This window comes from Cervus canadensis, chromosome 28 (genome assembly GCF_019320065.1).
Source record: "Cervus canadensis isolate Bull #8, Minnesota chromosome 28, ASM1932006v1, whole genome shotgun sequence".
In the NCBI taxonomy this organism is placed as follows: domain Eukaryota; kingdom Metazoa; phylum Chordata; class Mammalia; order Artiodactyla; family Cervidae; genus Cervus; species Cervus canadensis.
Window position 1 is genome coordinate 46,587,538 of NC_057413.1, and position 12,607 is coordinate 46,600,144.

Here is a 12,607-nt window from a genome sequence, read left to right on the forward strand (position 1 = left end):
ATGAGGAGACTGAGGCTCCTCTCCAAGTTCACATTTACAGCCAGTAAATACCTGAGGGAGGCGTGGGGCATATCTGTCTGACTCCAAAGATCGGGCTCTGCCCATGGCACATAGCGGCATCTTTCAGCTGCCCTGATCTGCGTGTGCCTGGACTGTGTCCTGTCCCTGCGTGGTGTACACAATTTCCACGTGTGCGCATGGTGTAAGGAGGGCTCGCATGGGGCTACCGTGCTCACGCTCTTTCTGGAGAGCCACAGCTGAGTGTGCCTGTGTGTGTGTGTGTGAGAGAGAGAGAGAGAGAGAGATCACAAGTGAGCTGATAGGGACCCCAAAGCGGGAACAGAAAGAAAGGAGCAGCTGAAAGGAGAGAGGGAGGGAGTTAACACGCAGCATAACGAGGGTAACAATAATAACAATAATAATAACAAGGGTAGCACAAACCTTGCCTTTTTTTTTTTCCTCCAAGGCGAATGTGAGCTGAAGCTGGGCTGAGGGGATTAATCTCTTAAAAAATAAGTGCCGTGTGAGGAGACAGGCAGTGATTAAGGTTTTAACTGATCAGTCTGCATCTGACAGTGAACCAGCTATTATCTTAACGGAATCAAACGAACATTCAAAGCCGCGCTCAGCCCCAAACATGAAAGGAGATGTCATCTGCTGGCAGCTGGCAAGCCGCAGGGGGAGCCGAAGGGGAGAGAGGAATGGAGGGAGAGGAGAAGAGAGAGGGAGGGAGAGAGAGAAAGAGTGTCACGGGGCGCGAGAAGGGAAGATGGAGGAAAAGAGTGACGGGAGCAGGACCGCTACCCCACTTCCTCCTCCCATCCCTGCCCTAGAGCACAGTGTCACCACCGGCTCAGGGGACCTCGGTGTGACCTACTGATGAAGCTGAGGTGTGAGGAAGCGGAGGCCAAGGGCATGGGCTGCTAGGCTCTGGCGGGAATCTTGTTTCCTAGAGAGGGGACATCAGGACTCCCACCCTCTCCCCCTCCCTCAGTTCCCGCATACTGAAGGCTCAGGAAATTTATCTTAAATAAATAAAAGGGCAAGAGAAAAGAAGCAAGGCCAAAAAGAGAGAGAGAGAGAAAATGGCTTTGTTAGACACTTTGGCTCATTTCTCTAATTTCACTCTCCCAGCAACCCCACAGGAAAAGTTACAGTCTGGATGAGGAAATACAGAGGCCAGAGAGGTGAAGCCTCTTCTTGCTGCAGATGCCACAGCTTGGAAGAGGCGGGGCTGGGATGTGAACCCAGGCCTCTCTGGCTCCCATGTCTCTGCATTTCTCCCCAGGAGGGAGATAGGAGAGCAGAGACCACAGTGGGAAGCACCAGGGCAAAACCAGAGAGGCGCGCTGATGGGGGTTTCTGTTCTGACGCATCAGGCCTGCAGAGTAAGCAAAAGATGCTCCCTTCCCATCCCACACTCCCAAAGCAAGGATGCTGGGGCAAGGGGGACTCCAGAATCCGCTGGACCCTGGGCCTGGACCAGTGCCCGATGCATCATTGGTGCCCATCACGCGTTTGTTGGGGGAGAGATGGAGGGAAGGATATGGACACAAGGCAAGCTGGGCAGAAGCGAGACAGGGAGAGTGACCTGGTCTGTTCCCCTAGCCCACTGCTGGCCAGGCTCTGACCCCACCCCATCCCAGGAGAAGCCTGAGCAAAGGAGGGGGCACCCCCACTCCTTGCCATCCGAGCCGCCAGACGGAGGGAACACTGCCTGGGGCTGGCACAGGTGCGTGAGCCTGGGGGAGAGAGAAAGGTGGGGGGGAAGGAAAACACTGGAAAGGGAAAGATTTCGAGAGAGAGAAAGGGAAATATCTGAATAATCAGAAAAACTGACACACGCAGGGCCCCGCGTGTGGGACAATTTATTTGCTAATGTGGAGCTGATCCCCTAACCCACTTCTCTTCTTCCTTTGCTGACTCTCTCACCCACTTGAGGAGACATCTGTTTTCCAGAGAAAACAGACATATGGTCCTTCCTCTTCCCTCTTTGTCACACACTCACAGTCTCTCTCACACACACAGGCACACACAACAAATACACAGACAACAAATACACTCTCTCTTAACACGCACACAATCTCTGTCTCATACACACACACACACACACACACACACACACACACACACACAGAGCCAGGGCTGGGTTCCCCCTCCCAGAACTGCTTCTCTTGGCAGAGGTCCACACTGGGGACCAGATGGGGTCCAGTCATTTCTCTGGGGGTGGGGCTGACCCTGTGCTCCCCCTTCCTGGATGCAGCCTTCAAAAAGCCTGACCCGGAAGGGAGGAAGCCAGAGTAGAAGCCAGAAGCCGGGCGTGGTGGGTGGATGGGCAGGAGGCTCCCCTAGAGCTGCAGTGACTTCCCTCTCCAGGTGGCCAGTCCCTCCCTTTCCCTCCGCCACCACCTAGGTCTGGGACCTGCCCATTCCATGCCTGAATTGTGGCCATGGTCTCCTAAGCCATCTCTCTCGTCTTTAATCCACCTGCACGCCACTGCCGGGGGCTCTTTCACACACAGCCCAGATGGCATCCCTCTCTTGTTGGAAAGCTGTGAGGATCAAGCCCAAACTATTCTAGCTGGGCTTGAAGACTTCCACAGTCTGCCCTTCGCACTCCTCTCTGCCTTGGCTCCTGCTGCCCATGCCCCCACCCTCACTCCCGAACACTTCCACCGGGGCAGAGTCGCACTCTCCCCATCCCCGAGCAGAGACACAGGCACAGTCCCACTTTACACCTGCAGTCCCTGTGTCCATCCACCCGGAGAGCCCTGTCCCTCCTCTCCACCTAGCCAAAGTCTCCTCCTAGGAGGGCTGATGAGGTCAACTCAGCTCACTGAGCAGCTCTTCCATGTCAGACACTGCTGCCCTTCATAGGAAGTAAGTCAGCTACTCCTCACTGGAGCCCTGGGAGATACACACACGTAACAGAAAGGAAACTGACATATAGAGAGGCTGCTCATCTTGCAAGATCACAGAGGCACATCCAGAAAGTGGCAGAGCTAAGATCTGAAGGCAGGGAGCTCGGCTGAGTCTGTGCTGAAGCACTGGACTGTCCTCCCCTCCATGCGCACCCCTCCTTCCTTGAAAGCCCTCACTGGCCACCCAGCCCCCACGTCCAGCCTCTTTGTCCTCCAGCTTCCTCAAATATGTTATCTGTGCCTCTCATGGGCTCTTTAATTACACAATGCCTTGAATTAGTACTTTGATCTCAGCGTGTGTTAATTTTATCTCATGAACTAGATTATTTATTATCAAGAGTATAAACTGTTTTTGCCACTATTCTTATAGCCCTCCCTCCCCCCACCAGTTGCCTAGCACAGTGCTAGGCATATGGGTTAGAAATAAAACCAGCACCAGCTAACATGTAGTGAGTACTTACTATGTGCCCGACACTGTTCTGAGTACTTCCCATGGATTTCCATGGAGTCCATGGATTTATTCTTCACAGATGAGAACACAGATGGAAAATTAGGAAGGTTAAGTAATTTTTCTTGCTCAAGGTCACACAGATGGTGGTGGGTTAAAGATGACTGCAGATCCTTTGTCCTTCCTCCACTAAGACATGAAGCTTATTTCTTCTCCCCCTGAATTTAGCCAAGAGGATGCGGCAGAAGTGAAGTCGTTCTTCTTTTGGGCCTTCGTCTTGAGAAGGCCTGGAATCTCCCACTTGCATGCTTCAGGGAGTTCTGAGCTGCTGTGTAAGAAGTCTGGTTGTCTGCCTGTAGGGCTCATGAGGAGAGGAGAGGTCCTGCGGGCCCACAGCGAGCAAGAAGCCTGGCCATCCCTTAGTTAGTGACTGAAAGCAACAGGTTCTCGTGGGCTGGGTGTCTGGACACAGCCCAGGGCTAACTGCACTCTGAGAGTACGGAGCAGGAGGAAGGGTGGAGCCAGAAGGCAGGACCCTGGATACTACTCCCAATCTCCCATCACCCCGCAAGTCCTCATGCATCTGATTTCCCTATAGAACTTTCACAGACGACTTTCAGTGAAAAATGCATTCTGGGTTCTTTTGGTTTGTTTTGTTTTTTACTCTACTGGGTCTTTATTTTGATGTTTCCCAGGTGGTGCTAGTGGTAAAGAACCCACCTGCCAGTGCAGGAGACGTAGAGATACAGGTTCTATCCCTGGGTCAGGAAGATCCCCTGGAGTAAGAAATGGCAACCCACTCCAGTATTCTTGCTGGGAAAATCCCAGGGACAGAGGAGTCTAGTGGGCTACATAGAGTCCATGGGGTCGTAAAGAGTCGGACAGAGCTGAGCAGGGGCTCTGGAGTGTACCGGTTCAGTGGTTGCGGCTTCTCTAGTTGTGGTGCAGGGACTCAGTTGCCCTGAGACATGTGGGATCTTAAAGGTCCCCGGACCAGGGATCGAACTTTTGTCCTCTGCGTTGGAAAGTGGACTCTTAACCACTGGACCACCAGAGAAGTCCCCTGCATTCTGCTTTAAAAGCCGTGGACCAGATAATCATTAAAGCCCCTTTAGCCCTAATATTCCAGGATTCCATGAGAATGATAGGAATAAATGGATGAGTGGATGGTCAAACTGTCATGTTCCATCTCTGCGTGAAAGGTGGGAGGGTACTCAGAGAGGGGAGGAATCCTTGATGCACGTGAGTGACTTGGAATCCAGAGGAGTTCTGGAAGTTGGCAAGAGAGAAGGCAGAGATTCGGGTGCTAGAGATGCCTGCAGGGGCGAGAAGGGCGGCTTGCGTGGAGTGGGGCCTGGGTAGGCAAGCTGGGTATTCTGGCACTTGCCATCAGGAAGCAGGGTGGCATCAGGGAAGAGGCGCAGAAACTCTGGAACTAGCAGGCGTGGGTTTGAATCCCATCTCTGCCCTGTGACACTGTGTTTAACTGCCCTAAGCCTCAATTTTCTCATCTGTAGAAATTACCTGTCTTACAGGGCCGGCCTGAAGTAAATGAGATGATGCGGGTAAAAAGCATAACCCAATGCTTGACGCTTGGTGAGCACATCTTATTTATTTATTGGGTGATGCTGGGTCTTAGCTGCAGCACGTGGGATCTTTGATCCTCGCTGTGGCCCATGGGATCTTTAGTTGCATCATTCAGGATCTCTCAGTTGCAGCATGTGGGATCTAGTTCCTCAACCAGGGATCAAACCCTGGCACCTTGCTTTGGGAGCACAGAGTGCTTAGCCACTGGACCACCGGAGAAGTTCCTGTGGCTTCTTTTTAGGAGACCTGGAGTGGCTTTTGCTGAAGCCCTAGTAGCTTAGCTCACCCCAGGAAATCTAGAAAGGTACCTTTTCCATTCCCCCAGGGAGAGGTACACATGGAATGTGGGGCTGGGGAAGGAAGGTAAAGTAGAATCTGAGGCTGACGGGGTTTGGGGTGTCATGCAGAGAGAGAGCAGGGACAGGTCCCCAGACACCTCTGGGACTGCTTGGAGCTGGGAGCCAAGAAATGACCTGCAGGAGACAGAATGTTAGGACTGGGACAGGGCCCCACGCAATTGGGGGTGTTAGTGAGGTCATGCAAAGGAGCAGGCCGCTTGAAAAGGCTGGGGGTGAAGCTAGGAGGCTCGGGTACCATCACACCCTAAGAGCCACCACGAGGGTCATCCCTCACTCATGACGATCCTCAATGTAAGGCAAATAGAATCCAGGAAGGATACGGCAGGAGGTCCACAGGTGACACAGGACAGAGTTTTCAGGTCTGAGAGACAGTGTTCCCTGGGGGCCAAAAGCACAGACTCTGGAGCCAGGCAAGTGGGGTTTGAAGCCTGATTCTGCCACTAACTAGTTGCATGACCGTGGACAAGCACCTCTGCGCTAAGTGCTGTGGTTGTAGTTACGACTCCTGATCTCGTGGTACTTGTGCCCTAGCTGGGGAGGTGGAGGCTCAGAAACACGTAGGTGGCAGGTGACACACCCATTCACCAGGGCTGTCAGTGCTGTGAACTGGAGGGAAGGGAATGTCACTGTGTTCTCTACCAAGTCTTCAGGGACCATGAAATGCCAGCTGGGTTTGGAGAGATTAAGGGGAAAGCTTTCAGGGAGAGGAGAGCCTGGGGACAGGGACGCCAAGAATCTGTCCCCCCAGAGCAGAAGGTGGGCTCGTGGGATGGGGGTTATGGCTAGAGGGGCGCTAGGATGCCAATCGCCTTGAATGCAGACAGAGAAGTTTGAAGCTCGGGGCTCCATCCGCTCCCTCTGAGCTGAGGCAGGTGTTGGGGCAAGAAGATGAGTCAGAAGGCCTCACAGGTGCCTCTGACGAGGCTGTGTCCGCGCAGCTAGCCCCTGCCAGCTGCCCCAGCCTCCCTGGGTCCCCAGGGTCAGGCCGTGATGGGGTGAGATTTATCATGGGCAGGTGTGCTCCGAGACGGTATATTATCCAGGATTATGAACTGTAACAGGATAATCTCTCTAATGTAATTCAAGCTCTCGACATGGCTTATGGCTCCTTAATGTACCTCAGACTGAAGAATTACAAGAACATTCTCCCCCAAGCTCCCCCATGTCCCCTCCCTCCCTCCTCTGTCAACCCCTAAATGATTTAGTCAATAGCCTGAAGCCAGATCTTGGCATTTAGTCATAATTCAGTGCAGTTCAGTAAACATGATGGGCAAGGAGCTTTCTCTGCCTGCCTTCTCCCACAAAGGCCTCTCTTTCCTCCTCCCCCAAAATCTACCCTCCAGGGACAGGCTGGGATGCAGGACAATGCAGGAAACTCAGCTCCCCAGGACTCACCTCAACATGCCCTCTGGGCACCAAGGCTTAAGCTGCCAGGCTTAGGATCAGGGTCCCCAGTCATTCAGCAGGGTAGTCCCTGGACTTGACACCCTCCAGACTGAGAAGATAACCTCAGAGTTATAGAATAACAGGTCCAGGAATCTCTGGTCCTGTGACTCCACCCTGTAAAACTCATGCTCTTAGGGAAACATTCAAATCTTCTGTAAGCTACACCACAAAATGTGCCAAGCTTTATTTTCTATAGTTTTGCCCCTCCTGGGGGGAAAAGAAAAAAAAAAACCTTCCCCAGAGAGCTGTGGTCACCAAACCAGAAATCACTCGACTGACAGAGCCCGTTTCACTGCACAGGTGATGATCTTGTAACTCAGATGGGTCTTTTCTAATAATAGACTGCATTTATTGAGCACTTACTATATTGCTGGGCATTTTCCTAAGTACATCACATGATTCATTCATATAAGGCTTCCAAAAATCTTTGGGTGGGAACTACTGTTCCCCCATTTTACTGATAAGAAAACAGGCTCAGAGAGGTGAAGCCGAGGCCAAGATCTATTTATTTTATCTTATTCATTTATGTTTGGCTGTGCTGTCTTCATTGCTGCATACCGGCTCTTCCCTAGTTGTGGCGAGCTGGAGCTCCTCTCCAGTTTCGGTGTGAAGGCTTCTCATTACTGCGGCTTCTCTTGTTGAAGCGTTCGGGCTCCAAGGCTTGGTTGCTCTGCAGCCTGTGGAATTTTCCCATACCAGGGATAGAATCTGAGTCCCTGCACTGGGGGGCAGATTCTTTACCGCTGAACCACCAGGGAAGTCCCACAGATCTATTAAGTGGGGAAGCTGGGAGGTGAACCCAGGCAGCCTGGCTCCAGAGCCTGCATTCCCGACCGCTGCTCTGCAACGTGCAGGGTCATACAGCGCTTGAACCCAGGACGCACTGTGCTCCACGCCCGATCCCAGGCTTTTCTCTATCCACTTAGCATCCTGCTGATGAAGCAACGGGACACAGAAACCGCGTCTTTCCTGGCTCCTGGTCCATTTTCACAGTGGCCCTCGAGCCCAGCTTTGCTTTCCAATCCCTGGGGTGACCAGAAATCCAGGCCTCCCCTCAACCAGCTAGTGAGCCAAATGAAGCTATTTGAAAGCCCCCCAGCTCAGGGCAGGCTGGCAAACCCTCTTGGAAGCCAGCAGAAATCTCCTCTGTGGTAGGAAAGGACTGCAGGTTGTAAGGACTTCCTCCCAAAAGCAGCTCAATAAAAACGAGACAGTCTCACGGGCAAGTGATGTGTCTGTCGGTGCCTCTGTATGCACCACAATGGTCTTTCCTCAATGTTCTTCTTGACCTTGGCAAATCACTTGGTCCTTTCACTGTTATCTCTAAAGTGGGCTAATAATAGCAAGAGCTAAATTAAAAGATGTAGGTTAGAAAATTTTTGGATAAAGCACTCCATACTTGCAACTACAACACACACACCACAGTGCACCCACCCCTCTGGTTGAGTTGGTCATTTAGATGTGGGTTTAGCTGTGTCCCCAGCCTCATCCCTATAACCAGACCCCAATAAAAAGAAAAAAATCCAGGTGAGTGGTATAATCTCTGATCTCTGGATCCAGAATACATAAACTCAAGTTATACCAGCCTCTCCGGCTACAGAGTCTTTGGCATTTGTTAATCTTTGCCCTGGGAGAGACTCCTGCTTAGTCTGAGGCCCTTAGGAGGTATGCTGCCAGACATAGAGGGAATTTGCAATATACACTGTTCATTGAGTTGGATTGCATTCGGTACTTGGTGTGACAGAATGAACCCAGCATAGGAGTGGATGGACACCTGAGTCATGGTCCTGCCCCTAACTTCCTTTTCCCTGAACCTCAGTTTCCTCATCTGTAAAATGGGGTCTGGGAGGAGGGCCCAGGTCCCTTCCAATCTAACATTCTGTTTCAGGATTTACTTCCTTTGCAGGTTTGTCCCGATCCTTTCCCAGGTCTTCAGGTCCTTCCTCTTCTGGGTTCTTCCAGCTCCCTCTTTGTGGTCAGTCTGGCCCCATGTCTTATCAGAGACCTGGTTTGTTATTCCAGGAAGTGCCACAAGGGGGAGCCTTCTAAGGATGTCTGGGGTCAGGAAGGAAGCCTAGGCATAAGTGCAAGGCTATGGTGGGAGTCAGCCAGTCCCAAGGGGCTGCCAAACCCAGATGAAAAAAGTTGGGAGAGCAAGGGAGGGGGCTGTAAGCTACAAAGACCATACTCCAAGCTCCTGAAGGACTGAGACCTTGCTTTATGTTAGTTCTTGTCTCTCTGTCATACACTTGTAAGTGCATATGATGAGCTTATCTCATTTGATCCTCAGTGTACTCCATGAGTCATACAGTGCAGGTGAAATTATCTATTGCCTCTACCGTTGGGAGAACTAAAGCTCAGACAAGCTCCAGGCTCACCCAGGGTCACACAGCCAACCTGGACCAGAGCTGTTGATGGCCCAAGTGTCCTGTCCACTGGCCCAGGTCTCCTCTGGGGTCTTGCCCCAGGCTGGACACATGGGAGACCTTCAGGGATGCTTCCTGAATGAATGAGTGGGTGCTCTGGGTGAGGCTGCAACCTCCATATGTAAGCGTCCTCTGCCTTGCCTGGTGTTGTAGGCACAGAGCAAGGTAACACCTTGGTTCCACTTTCTACCCCTTGCTCTTACCTTCCCAAATCACAGCGTTCATCTCTTACCGAATCACTTCCATGATCCAGAAGTGCTGGCATACAGTCATGCCGTCATCAAAAGCCCTACTCACCTCATTTATCTTTCAAGTCTTGCTCGGGTGTGTCACCTCCTCCAGGAAGCCTCCTTTGACATCTGCACCCACCATGGGTAGAGTTGCGATCATTCTCCTGTAGGCCCCCCAAATAAGCTTCCTGATTACAATACACCAATCATTGTTTAAAAGTTATTAGATACTAGTCTGAGCTTCCCCAGAAAGGGAACTGAGTCTTATTCATCTCGGACACCCAGTGTCTATAAAAGCTCAGCTCAGCCATCAAAGACTCATTTTGGTTACTGCCCCCTTCTCCCTCTACGGTAGTGCCTCTGCCCTGGGGACCCTCTGGTAAAGGCGTTTGAAGAGCATTCGGCCTGAACAACTGAATGACTGATTAGCACACTGCTCCCCCCTTTTCTCTCCTGACCCCTCAAGTATCAGGAAAAGGTGACAATTCCAGATTTCTGAAGATACTTCAGAACCCTCCTCAGCCCACCTTCAACCCCTCTAAATCACTCCCATTGGGGATATTTTATACAGAAGACATTCCCCCTGGCTTGGCTGGAGTCCCCCATGGGACTCTCAAAGCCGAGGGGGCTTTCATTGGATCCAACTCACTTGTACAGGTGAGAAAAGTAAGGTCCAGAAAGGGAAGGTGGCTGGGTCATTCCTTCATTTACTCATTCATTCAACAAATAGTCACCAAGTGCTCACTATGTGTGAAACTCTGTTCTCTATCTGAGACATTTTTTTAAATAAGTGGATTTTTAAAAATATTTATGTATGCATGTATGTGTGTATTCAGCTGCATGGAATTCTGGTTCGGCATACAGGGTCTTGTGGTACACGGGCCATAGCATGTAGGATCTTAGCTCCATGACCTGGAATCGAACCCACCAACCAGGAACTGAACCCACGTACCCTGCATTGGAAGGCAGATTCTTAAACACTGGACCACCAGGGAAGTCCTGAGCCGAGGCTTTAAAAAAAAAAAAAAAAAAAAGTCTCTGACATCATAGCATCTACAATGGAAGAGACAGACAAACAAATTAGCAGGTAAGTATGTAGCCTATATTAGATGGTGATAAAAGCTACTGAGATATGCAAAGTGAGGGAAGGGAGATGGGGAGCCTGGGGTATTGGTTGGTGGAGGGTAGAAAAGAACCTTAGCAAAATGAGTGATAAAGCACTCTAGGGATCTGGGAAAAGATTGTTCCAGGCAAAGGCAATAGCAAGTGCAAAGGTCCTGAGGCAGACACGTGCCGCCCTGCCCGTACAATACTGACTGGAGAAGAGTGAAGGGGAGAGGAGTGGGAGGCAAGGGCAGAGCACTGATCAGATCCTCTGGGGTCTTTGAAGGATCCTTTTCTCTGAGTGAGATGTGCACCCATTCAATTTTTGAGCAGAAGAGGGACAGGATCTGACGTTGATTTTTAAAAGATAACCCTGGCTGCTCTGCTGAGAACAGACTGAGGGGACAAGGGATGCAGAGTGACAAGAGGTGCTGAGTTATTCCCGGCAGGAGAAGCTGGTGGGTTGGACCAGGGCGGAGGTGGGGGTAAGGGGGGTAAAGTGGTGAAGGGTAGCAAGCAGATTCTGGACATACTTTGAAGGTAATGTAAACAAGATTCGCTAAAGCATTTGGATGAATGACAGAAAAAGAGAGGGGTTGAGAATAACTCTTAAGATTTTCTTCCCGAGCAACTGGAAGGATGGAGTTGCCCTTTTCAGAGATGGAGAAGACAAAAAGGAGCAGGTCTCGGGGGAAGATAAGAATTTCAAAGTTGAACACGTTGAGTTCAAGATGTCCACTAAACGTTCAGGTGGAGATAGGAAACAGGACTGACAAGCAGGTAGGTCAGGAGAGAGGTTATAGGAGAGCTAAGAGAACAAAAACAAAATCTCAAGCCTCCCGACCTGCCACAGTAGGGACAGGACTCTTCCTGTGGGTTGGAGAAGTTAAATACCTGCGCTCAAAACCCAGGGCGCAGGGAAAGGAAATACGGTAACCCTGCGCGCGCGCCCCCAGCCTCAGCAGTGCCAACTATCAAGCAAGAGCAGGTCCGCGAGAGGGGGTGGCTATCCTGGGGCTCTTAGGCGAGACCCGAGGGGGGCTAGGGCTCAGCACACACATATCAGGGGCGGAGCGGGGGCCGCTCGGACTCGGGGGCGGATCTTCACTGAGGTCTGGGTTTCTTCTCCCGGCAACGGTCTTGACTCGTTTCCTTGAGTCACCGTCAGATATTTATTTAACCTCGTGGTTCAGCCTCCCTGGGGCCAGCAGGAGGGATGGAGGCAGGGCGCAGGGCGGGGGAGGCTGGCGGAGATGGGGAGCGAAAGGGGAAACATTTTCTTCCCTCCGACAGGCCGCGGCTGCCTCGCTCCTACGTGGGGTCCCACCCCGGGCCCCCAGACCTCCGGGGGTCAGCCAGCTTCTTGGAGTTAAGGGAAATAAGGAATCACGCTGGTCCACCCCCCACCCCACCCCCATCGATTTAAGACCAGAGGAAACCTGGGGAGGAGTAACTAGTCTAACGGCCTACACTGAATCCGAGGCGGTGCCAGACTGCCAGTCTCTGGGGTCCCCCACTCCTTGTCCATCCAATGAACGCCCGAGGCCCGGCGGTGCCAGGGGAGCCCACAGACCTCTGAGTTCTGACCAGCCTCCTGTCTGGGCTAGACACTTCACCTCCGCGCGCCTCCGCTCCCCGGTCGGTAAAAGGGAGTCCTTACTCTTACCCCGCCCTCCTTGACTTGCTGAGGGACAAATACTGTTTTAAAAATACCAGCTGCCAGTTGCCGAGCGAGGCTGGCACCGTCCTGGGCGCCTCGACAGGGCCTACTGTTCTCCAGCCTCGCACACCCCGCCGCGGTCTAGCCAGTGAGAATGGGGGGCTGGAGAGAGGGGCGCGGGGAGGTCAGAACCCCGCTCTTGGGTCAGAAAGGAACAACCCCCCCCCACGTTACCTCCCCCCCCAAAACCACGTCCCCCGCCCTGCCCCCCGCCCCCCGGCCTTAACCCAAGGGTCCTTGCTGGGAGCGCTGGGGGCGGGGAAGCTGGAGGCCCAGGGGGAGCGGAAGTCCCCGCTCGGAGGCCCCACTTCCCCTCCCCCCGGCCGGCCCCGGGGCAGGTGAAGAGGGGACCGGGCCCCGCTCCAG

The 12,607-nt window shown here is 52.4% G+C and overlaps 1 long non-coding RNA gene across 1 annotated transcript; it reads right to left on the reverse strand.

Moving 5' to 3' along the window:
• Positions 1 to 7,100: 7,100 nt before the first annotated feature.
• On the reverse strand, positions 7,101 to 12,394 carry LOC122430129. Its single transcript, XR_006266235.1, has 4 exons — positions 12,095 to 12,394; positions 10,370 to 10,427; positions 9,485 to 9,581; positions 7,101 to 8,094 (listed from the first exon to the last, which is right to left on the reverse strand). It is a non-coding gene; the product is annotated as an uncharacterized LOC122430129 (long non-coding RNA).
• Positions 12,395 to 12,607: the final 213 nt, after the last annotated feature.